General features: G+C 40.3%; 1 long non-coding RNA gene across 1 annotated transcript; it reads right to left on the bottom strand.

Annotated features, from left to right (window-relative positions):
* Positions 1 to 1,781: 1,781 nt before the first annotated feature.
* On the bottom strand, positions 1,782 to 7,868 carry LOC126940750 (uncharacterized). The gene is made up of 2 exons (XR_007720893.1): positions 7,533 to 7,868; positions 1,782 to 2,507 (listed from the first exon to the last, which is right to left on the bottom strand). It is a non-coding gene; the product is annotated as an uncharacterized LOC126940750 (long non-coding RNA).
* Positions 7,869 to 8,117: the final 249 nt, after the last annotated feature.

Here is an 8,117-nt window from a genome sequence, read left to right as displayed (position 1 = left end):
TATTTTAATCTTGGGCCAGATATTGGAGCACTTGCTCTGGAGCAGGGTAGGGGCCTCCACAGTCAGAACTATGGAAAGCACCTCAGTAGTAAGTGCTGGAACTGTGCTCTCCCACGTCACAGGCCTGGAGCAGGAAGAGAGCTGCTACAGCTGCAGTTTCTCCTGAACAATAAGACTTGCAGCCCAGAGCCCGCTTGGCAACCTGGAATCACTTTGCTTGTGTTGTTTCTGGGTGCCCCAGCCTGCTCCCCTGAGATCATAGTGAAGCGGAGCCCTCTCCACTCCACCCCCAGGCAGAACTTCAAGAATTCAGAGTACACGCTTGCCTAGACCAGCAGCCTGAGCCACCTAGACCTCCCTAAGCATAGATCATGGTGCAGTAGGGCCCTCTCCATTCCACACCAGGCAGATCACCAGGCATCCAGTGTTGGGGTCCGTGCCGGGGGTGGTGGAGAATGAAAGAACACACAAAAGACAAAGACACACAGAGAACATGGCGGCCGCACTCAGAGCCTCCGCCTCACTTTATTTATACTCCATAAACCCCACGTCAGCAGAAAGAATGCAATGCAAAACAAACTTTCTTTTCCCACATGTAACCTTCTACTCGGTTCCTTTTTTCTATGCTCTTCCTTATCTGCCCGCCTTCTTGGCACCTACGGGAGTTCATTAAAAGTTCAATTGGAGATACTGTCCTTGAGCCCTATCTATTCTCAGCATACTGTTTTCAAAGGCCCCTGCATTTCCCCCTTTTTGTTTTGTTTTGCCTCAATCCTAAAAAGGTAGCCTATATTTGTTCCTGTGTTTTCTTTTGTTTTGGAGGCGATGGAGGGAGCATCGGATCACCAAAAGAAGTAGACCCAATTCGAGTGCCCAAAACAATATACTTCCGGAGATTGTAGAAATCCATGTTTTCATCTGGGTCCATGGGTTAAAGGCAGCAAGGCGCTGACCCATCTCTTGCAGGGTTACGGTTCCGGACAACACATGTAATTGTTGTCGAAATGCTTCAGAAATGTTCTGAGTGAGCTTTTGGATGTCCAAACTAATATTTTTATGGCCTACTAATAATTTTCAGATTACGGTCCAATTTTGAGAGATGTTAAAAGGCACAGGTGTTACAAAAAATTGAGTGGAGTTCCAACCACATTGTAATGTTATCCAAGTACTGAGTACAGTGAGCTGATCTCCAAGCCGTGTCAATGCTTGCTCCATGTTGTCCAATCTTTCAGCAAGTTGAGAATAAATGTTTCGTTGTTGAAGCCATAACTGGTGAGATTGCTCGTGCCATTGCTGCATAAATTCAGCATTTTGTATGCTTTGATGAAGAGCGAGTCCTGCTATGGTCGCAGTGGAGGTGATGGCAACAAGACTCATCACCGAGGCAATTATAAGTCCAAGGGCACGGCAGGTTCACTGGAGAGAAGTCCAAATATAAGTTTCAAGAGGTGATGCCCCCCACGGTCGTGTAAGGGTAACAGGTAGCCAAATTTCCTTACGAGCCCTGAGGATATAAATATCCCCAGTAAAGTTGTGCCACCAGGAATGATTGAGGCAAGACAAAAATGTACACATATCTGTACAATTAACAATCCCCGTATCATTATCCCATGTCAAATTCCCTGCTAATAATAGGTAGGGCTTACGGACACAAGCAATAATATATCAGGAGGTATTTCGATATAACTGAATATGAAAGGAGTTAGTTGGGTTAGAAAGATTAAGGGACATATTCCCCACAAAAGTGCTAATGGCATTGCCTGCAGCTAACAACTTCCAAAGATGACTCTGTACTTCAGGCCTCCTTCATGCCATACCAAGGTTTCATTACTGTTAGCAGCAATACTTTTATTTACCCAGTGTCATTTCAAAGGTATGTGACTAAATTTTATTTGAAAATCACCGTGCACACTCCAATCAGTTATTTACATTCCATTGTATTCTAATAAAATCCGGGGTTTAGTTCCCCGACATTGTTGTCACTCCAGCACCTCAATATTAGGAGAAACCTCTAGAATAGGACAAAAAAGTAAAGAACTAGGAATAGTTTCATTACTATATACAGTATGATTATATTAAAAACTTCTAGTTACAATAATAACAGTATTAGCAGCCACATGACTATGATTATAACGAACAGCCCAGGCTTCATGCGATTTTCGGAGACAATGAGAACTATTTCCCATACATATTGGAACTCCTTCCACTCCAAATTGATATGTGTTGTTTATAATTCCCGTTTCCCATTCTATATTGTCTTTGTCTATATAGGGAGACGGCATCCAAGTAGTGTCATTGGTGAAAACCTTAATTTCCGCCTCTCCCCAGGCGACTCCCTGATACAAGGGTGGAAAGGGAATATAAGTCCAATATTCATACAAAGCCTCACTAAGAGAAATAAGTCCCCCGCCGAGGCACATCCAACAAAGGAAGAAATGCATGCTGAATCCAGTTTTCTTTTCAACAGGGTTTCAATCATCTTGTAGGAAACCACTCAGGTCCGCTCCCTGTAAGGACAAGAGCATAGCCCCGTCCCTGTTTTAGAACTTGCCCTTGAACATACTTACCTTCTTCATTAGGATACCAAACCTTTAAACTGTCAGCGGGGACTATCACCAAGGGAGGTGAGGAAAGATGGCTTACGGCAGCGGAATCTTGCAATTGTCTCCATTGATTCAAAAAAATTAAGGTAAAAAGAACCTTCAAAATCTGGTTTCAAAATCTGGTTTCTGGGGGGCTCATTTCCCCCTTTTTGTTTTGTTTTAATAGTTAAGTTTTTAAAGTTAAATTTGCACGCTCAATGATGGCTTGACCTTGACTGTTGCCCGGGATACCGATGATATGTTGAATATTGTATTGCTGTAAGAAAACTTGAAATTTACGAGAGACATAGGCAGGGGCATGATTAGTTTTAATTATAAGAGGAATGCCCATGATGGCGAAACAAGTTAAGAGATGAGTAATAACAGAAATGAGAAAAGGTATCAATGGTATGATGAACATACTTTAATCATCCAAAAGAAGGGACACCTTGTGGATTAACCCCAGGATGGAAGGATGGAATGCTCAAAGGAGCACAGGAAGGACAAGCTCAAATAAGAGAACAAGCTTGTTTATAAGTTAAATGAAACCGTCGTTGAAGGCCAGAACTATTAGTGTGATGTAGAGTATATTTTTGTTCTGCAGCATGTAGGTGGCCTATTAAAAGTGAATCAATCTGAGTATTACCATGAACTAATGGTCCAGGAAGTTGAGAATGAGAACGAAGATGAGTGATGAATAAAGGAGCTCGACGTTGGCTCAAAGTAGAAGATAACAAGGAAAAGAGTTTTTGAAGAGAAGAAGTAGCACAAAGAGGTAAAGTGGCCTGAGAAATGTAAGAAGTAGCATAAACGGCGTATTGAGAATCACTAACAATGTTACAACCAGTAGTAGGGAAATCAAGTAAGACCATGAGAATAGCAAACAGTTCTCCCTGTTGCACTGAGGGATAAGGATAAACTGTAACTCGAGATTGATGAACACTCCAATATCCAGCCTTATCATTGCTACTAGCATCAGTAAAAAAGGTAGGACCTTGAACAGGAAATACAGAAATTGGTGAGAAAGGCAACACAGAATGTTGCCTAAAAAATGAAAAGATCGGAGACTTAGGATATTGGGTAGAAAATTGTCCAACAAAAGAAGCGCAAGCAACTTGCCAAGAATCAGAAGTTGCAAGAAGATAAGTGATCTGATTATGAGTGAATTGAGAGATAATTAAGGAAGGATCTCCTCCCCAAAGTTGTCGACAGTGATGCCGTCCTTTGATGATCAGTTCAGCTAAACGATCGATATAAGTAGCCAAGCGTTTAGATATTTTATTGGACAAAAAGATCCATTTTAGTGGTCAACTAGTTTGATGAATCATTCCTGTGGGAGAAGGTAAAGTAAGAAATAAACAAAAGGAAGGGCCTTTTGAAGTTGCTCTTCAACAAGCTGGAGTTCCTGTAAAGCCAAAGGAGTTAAATGGCGTGAGTTGTCCAAGTGACTGTCTCCTTCTAGAATAGAAAAAAGATGTTATAACTGATATGTTGGTATTCCTAAAACAGGACACATCCAATTAATGTCTCCTAGAAGCTTTTGAAAATCATTTAATGTTTTTAAATGATCACGTCGAATTTGAATTTTTTGGGGTCGAATATTTTGTGCCCCCAAGGTATAACCTAAATATTGATAAGAAAATCCAGTTAAATTTTTTCTGTGGCAATATTAAGTGAGTAGAAAGAAAGCTGAGTTTGTAATGATACAAAAGCATCTTGCTGCTTTTCTCTGGTTTTAACTTTGTGGGATAAGGGCAGGATTAGGATGACCGGGCTGTAAACTTTCCCTAGGTTGAATGTAAACATTTATAGTTTTAAGAACAAGACAAAGACGGGAATTCCATGCAGAAGTACGTGGCTTTAGATTCCTCTCGGCCATTTGTTTTTTGACTTACTCTTTTAAAATCCTAAGTATTTCTTTAGATAATGGCCACTGTTTCACCTAAAGAGGAGTGGTCGTTTTACACTTTAATTATAAAACTTGAGGCTGGTGAACAGTGGCTATGAGTTTAAAGGATTGTAGCCCATTTTGAACATCATATTTTTGACAGCTGAGGAAATATGAAGAATGTTTTAAAAAGCACCAAATTGTTATGAAAGATTTTGTCCCCAAAGATTAATATTGATAGGAATAATATAAAAAAACACTTGACCTTGTTGACCTTTAGGACCGACACAGGTTAAAGGTTCTACGTTTTGATAAACCACAGAAGCAGCACCCAAGCCAGTGAGTATAACTGAAACTTGTCTTTTTTCCCATTGTATAGGCCAATAATTTAAACAAATGATAGACATATTTACCCCCGTATCAATTAACTCTTTTAAAACTATTCCATTAATGTGCAATGAACATAAGGGCTTTTGATTAGAAACTAAAGTTTCCCAAAAAACAGTTTTTTCTGTGCTACCAAACCCTCTCTATTGAGAATACGTTCCCCTGCCTCTAGGCGTATAAATTGTGAAACTTGTACCAAAGTAAGAATTTTATTAGTAATATCATGTCCTTTTGGCAAAGGGCCACACACTCTAATAGCTAATTTATATACTCCTCTATTAGGAGACAAAGTATAAGGCTGAGTAATAGCTAAGTCAGCAGCGGCGCTCTGCTTAGTTGCCGCATAAAGCGAGAAACTGGGGTAAGGTGTGGGATCCTTAAGGAAGACTTGAATTTATTCCTTAATGTTGTAGGCCATTGCTCACTGAATATTGTAGTAGACTTGTATTGTAATTGTTGGGGCCCCAAGCCTGTGGGCCCTGGCTCCCGTTTCCCAGGAGAGGAGACAGTAAATTTCCACTTTTATCAGTTTTGGAATGACATTTATTTGTCCAATGTCGACCTTTACCACAACATTTGTACACCTCTGAAGGCAGCTTTCTGCCTTGAGGGATAAAAGTGTTCAATTTTTATGACATTCTTTTTTGAAATGTCTAGGTTTACCACACTGAAAGCAAACACCTTGTTTGTTATTTCCTTTTAAGGCTTTAGACAAAGCTCCAGCAAATAATTGAGCATTATAAATAGCCCCTCCAACACTAACACAAGTTTTAATATATTTATCTAAATTGGCCTCATTGGCCTTTAACAATTTTAACAATTTTTAACAGTCAGCATAAGCATTTTTAAAAGACAATGTTTGTAACAAAATTTTTGAAGCAAGGCCAGCACCCACAATTTTGAAGACAGCATCCTGAAGACGGGCTACGAAATCTGGATATAGTTCATTTGTGCCCTGTAAAATCTTCACAGAGGAAAGGGAACATTTTCCTGTTATCTCTACCTTATTTCAGGCCCTTAAAAACGAAGTCTTGATTTGAGTAAGGGCAACATCATCTAAACCAGCCTGAGCATTAAGAGTAGCATGTTGGCCCGTGCCTGTGAGTTGTTCCTCAGTGGGTCCAGGGGGATAACACATAACATTTTTCCTAGCCTGTACATGTGCCTTGTTCATTTACCAGCTGTGCAATTGTAACCACTGAGAACGATCAAGAAAAGCCTTCCCCAAAGTCTTCCAGTCTATAGGAATTATCAAATTTTCTGATGAAAAAATATCAAGAAGACCAAGGATAAAAGGAGATTGAGGTCCATAGTTAGAAATGGCAGCTTTCATTTCTTTTTAAAAATTTAATTTGTAAGGCATTAAATTGGACATTATTGCCACCATTTGAAAACTGAGCATTAGGAGCAAAAGAAGCACAAATAATTGGAAACAGATCCAGCTCCTTAAATTTTTTTTTAATTAAAAGTATATATAATATATAATAATACTCATATCCCCAAATATAAAGAATCTCAACATATTAATAAGAAAAGGTAAATAACCCAACCAAAAGTAGCAGAACAAAGAAATGACAATAAACCTATATGTCTAACATCATTACTCACTAGGAAATATGTATTAATACCAAATTGAGAATCATTACATACACAATACAATGGTTAAAATTTAAAAACACAGAAAATATCAAGAGGTAGTTAATGTGTTAAGCAGCTCGAATACTCAACTTCTGTTTGGAGTGTAAATTGGTGGAACCTATGCACCCCTATAACATAATAATTTCCTAGCTGGGGTTATTAATACTATATTAATATTAATAGTTAATATTAATGTGCTTATTGACTATTGAAATACTCATATTTTAACAAACAACAAGATATACATATACACTGGTTTTGACATATTAAACAGGTGTTTAGTATAAATTTAAAGTATGTCTGATGTGAACAGGGCTTCAACTTTGCCAAACAAAGGTAAAGATAAGGAAGCCGGGGGGTTGGAGGCTCTGGAAAATCCTCTTTTAACAGGGCAGAAGGAAAAGAAACAGGGAAAGCTCGCAAAGGTGAATTAGAAGAATATATCTGTAATATTTGTTGAAGCATTTCCATAATACACTGCATGTCAGAATTTCCCTTAGAAGAAGGAAGAGCTGGCTTTTTCTCTTCTCCCCCTTTTGCTACCCCCCCCCCCCCCATCCTCTGTTATCCTGGCACAAATGGGCTCCATTTCAGATTTTTTTTTTTTTTTTTCCCAAATCCTCAGATACCTTTCCTCCTGTGGCTACATTACCACACTCTGAATCAGTCTCAAGTAACTCTAATGTCTGAGTGATAGAGTCACACAAGGTCCACAATTTTAGAGGCATAATATCCCCTAACTGGAGATCTCTAAGCAGAGTTTTTACTACCTGTAACCATTCTCTGCGATTCAGCTGCACTTTAGTCTGATACTGAAACCAGTAACAATGTTGTTCAACATGGGCAAACAATCACTTCAAAGTCTTTTTCTTTCACTTCTACTCCTATAGACAGCAACAGTCCTTGAAACAGCCGTAAATACTCTGAGGCCAGAGAGATGGAATTCACCATAATGAAAGCTTAAGAAGGTTCCCCTTAACAATATCTGGGCCTTACCCGCCCCTAGGGGGTTCCCCTTCTTGTTCTCCCCTACTCACCCGTGCTGACCCTGCTCGCTGCGCCACTTGTTGGGGTCCGTGCCGGGGGTGGTGGAGAATGAAAGAACACACAAAAGACAAAGACACACAGAGAACATGGCGGCCGCACTCAGAGCCTCCGCCTCACTTTATTTATACTCCATAAACCCCACGTCAGCAGAAAGAATGCAATGCAAAACAAACTTTCTTTTCCCACATGTAACCTTCTACTCAGTTCCTTGTTTCTATGCTCTTCCTTATCTGCCCGCCTTCTTGGCGCCTACGGGAGTTCATTAAAAGTTCAATTGGAGATACTGTCCTTGAGCCCTATCTATTCTCAGCATACTGTTTTCAAAGGCCCCGGCAATCCAGAGTTCTCCCTCACCTAGATGAGCAGCCTGAGCTGCCCCACTCTTCCTGTGCAGAGATCTTGTTGCAGGGGAGCCCTTTCCACTTCACGCCCAGGCAGATCTCCAGGCACCTGGAGCACTGGCTCACCTGATTCAGCAGCCTGAGCCACCCAACCCTTCCCAGGCATAGATTGTGGTTCTATGGGGCCCTCTTTGCTCCATGCCCAGGCAGATCTCCAGGTATGTAAAGCACCTG

The sequence above is a fragment of the Macaca thibetana genome, chromosome 1 (genome assembly GCF_024542745.1).
Source record: "Macaca thibetana thibetana isolate TM-01 chromosome 1, ASM2454274v1, whole genome shotgun sequence".
NCBI classification, from domain to species: domain Eukaryota; kingdom Metazoa; phylum Chordata; class Mammalia; order Primates; family Cercopithecidae; genus Macaca; species Macaca thibetana.
The sequence above is the reverse complement of the archived record's forward strand: the minus strand, read 5'-3'. Positions and strand labels throughout refer to the sequence as shown.